The sequence below is a fragment of the Mus pahari genome, chromosome 12 (genome assembly GCF_900095145.1).
Source record: "Mus pahari chromosome 12, PAHARI_EIJ_v1.1, whole genome shotgun sequence".
Lineage (NCBI taxonomy): Eukaryota > Metazoa > Chordata > Mammalia > Rodentia > Muridae > Mus > Mus pahari.
In genome coordinates, this window is record NC_034601.1 from 19,185,761 (window position 1) to 19,188,712 (window position 2,952).

At 42.9% G+C, this 2,952-nt stretch overlaps 1 pseudogene; it reads left to right on the forward strand.

Annotated features, from left to right (window-relative positions):
• Positions 1-2,618: 2,618 nt before the first annotated feature.
• Positions 2,619-2,952, forward strand: part of LOC110330027 — a 16,678-nt pseudogene continuing 16,344 nt past the window's right edge.

The window sequence follows — 2,952 nt, forward strand, 5'->3', positions numbered from 1 at the left end:
TTTTCCTCCTTTTTTCTCATTCCCCTTTCCCTCCTTCCAATTTGAGAGCATTTTCAACCATGAAAAATACTCTGAGCATGGAAATATGAAAGAATGAAAGGTCAATAAATTTCAAAATCTGATGTTTTCATATTTAACATAAGGCATTATTTATACATATTTACTTCTATTCAAAACTGGCTCATTTCTTTGAGTCTTTTTGTATTCTTGTGTGTTAGAAAAAACAAATATAATTCTCTACTTTGTAAGTTAAGAACAGTGTAGGCTTGCCAACTAGCACAAAGCTGTTCTTCAGATGCTACACACAGATTGCACTTTGTAGTGGCAGTCAGCATAGAAACTCACAGAAACTTGCAAATAGAATTATAGAATCAAAAGTAATTGTAAAAGTGTATGTTCTATATATTTATGTAAAAACAAATGCTAGACTATTTACGTATAAAACAGTTCCTGGAACTGTATTCTAACATAATAGCATTTTATGTTTTTCTGTTAAAGGTAAAATAAATCAAATCAGAGAAATTCACTGCTATTTGGAAAATTGGCTGTAAATTAGACTCAATAGCACTCAGTGTTTAGTATGTTACAAGATAACTTAAATCTAGGCATGCAGAGGCATCCCAAACAACACACTCTGTTGCCTTTGCTCTTGGTTATCCATTAGAACTCAACAGTAAGGACAACTTGCTGAAGACAGCACACGGTTTGGATGTGGAACATAGGGAGATCCAGATGGGACTGAACTGGAAGCTTTCCTCCTTGTGGCTAGCATCTATAGTGCCAGAAAGAAGAGGGGAAAAAGTGCTGGGGGAAAAAGTCCACTCTCCTGTAGACCATGACTGAACAATATAGACCTTCCAGGAAGATATGCGCATCAGTGCAGTAGTCACATGACTGTTGGGATGGAATATATGAAGACTGGTCAAAAGTCCAGCAGTGTGGAGGTCCCAGTGCCCATGCAGTCCAAGTGCCTTCTAACTAGTTACGTCTTTACCCATAGGATAGTGTGGTTCTCGGCCCTGGTCAAAGAATCTGCTTTGTAGAGTAGGTAATGGTTAATAGAGGGGATACACACACATACACACACACACACACACACACACACACACACACACACACACACACTCATACATGCACACATGCACATACACACACTAGCTCTGGCACCACTGTCAAACTGGTCAGAAACCTGGGAGTAAGGAACTGTTGAGTGCTCAGCCCAAAATGGGATACTGATGCCACCCCCTCCACCCCCCACACACAAGAAGATGGAATCACTGCAGAACAGGAAACAGAGATGTTGGAAGAGGCAGAGGAGAGGGTGGAGCAGTGTGAAAGATTGTCCTCGGGACATAGCATGGCTGTCTAGTCATAGACCCACAACAGTTGTGAATTCCTATAACCAACAAAAAAGGAGGAGAATTAGATGGAGTCAGCAGAATTGGGGGATAAGAGATGGTAATGAGGAGAATAGGATTGTAATACATTTTATACATGTATGAATGTGTCAAAAGCTTTGAATATAGTCAAATGCAATTGTTTAAAAGTAGAACATTCAGATATGGTGACATATATGTGCAATCCCAGCTATTCAGAAGTCTGAGCTCTGAGTTCATGATCAACCTAGCAGAATAACAAGGCTTTTATCTTAAACGGGGGAGGAGGATCAATATAAACTTCAAAGGGACAGTCACTGTCTTAGAATTTTCATTGCTGTGAGGAGACACCATGACCAAGGCAACCCTTCTAAAGGATGACATTTAATTTGTGCTCTTACAGGTTCTGGAATTTAGTCCATTGTCATCATGTCAGAAGTATGGGAGCATCCAGGCAAGCATGGTCCTGGGGTAGCTGAGAATTCTACATCTTATTCTGGTGGCAGCCAGGAAAAGATTGAATTTCTCAGGCAGCTAGGAGGAAGCCCTCAAAACCAACCCCCACACTGACAAGTTTCTTCCGAGGACACACCTACTCCAACATGGACACACCTCCTAACAGTGCCACTCCCTGGCCCAAGCATAATTGAGCCATCTCAGCCACTTATCTATTTTCCAAAATTTCCCACATATAATGTGCTAGTAAATTTTTTATTAGACATTTTCTTCATTTACACTTCAAATGCTATCCCAAAATTTCCCTATACCCTCCCCCTGCCCGGCTCCCCTACCCACCCACTCCCACTTCTTGGCCCTGGCGTTCCCCTGTACTGGGGCATATAAAGTTTGCAAGACCTAAGGGCCTCTCTTCCCAATGATGGCCGACTAGTCCATCCTCTGCTACATATGCAGCTAGAGACACGAGCTCTGGGGGTGCTGGTTAGTTCATACTGTTGTTCCACCTTAGGGTTGCAGATCCCTTCAGCTCCTTGAGTACTTTCTCTAGCTCTTCCATTGGGGGCCCTGTGTTCCATCCTATAGATGACTGTGAGCATCCACTTCTGTATTTGCCATGCACTGGCATAGACTCACACCAGAGAGCTATATCAGGGTCCTTTCAGCAAAATCTTGCTGGCATGTGCAATAGTGTCTGGGTTTGGTGGCTGATTCTAGAAGTCAGTCTGGCGGTTCCTCAGAAAATTGGATATTGGTCCGGGAAGTGGGTCCCACGCGGAGGTCAACATGAGGATCGAGAAGTGTTATTTCTGCTCCAGGCCGATCTACCCGGGCCACGGCATGATGTTCATCCGCAACGACTGCAAGGTGTTCCGATTCTGCAAATCCAAGTGTCATAAAAACTTTAAGAAGAAGAGGAACCCACGCAAGGTCAGGTGGACTAAAGCCTTCCGGAAAGCGGCNGGCAAGGAGCTCACGGTGGACAACTCATTTGAATTTGAAAAGCGTAGAAATGAACCTGTGAAATACCAGCATGAGCTGTGGAATAAAACTATTGATGCAATGAAGAGAGTTGAAGAGATCAAACAGAAGCGCCAGGCCAAATTTATAATGAACAGGT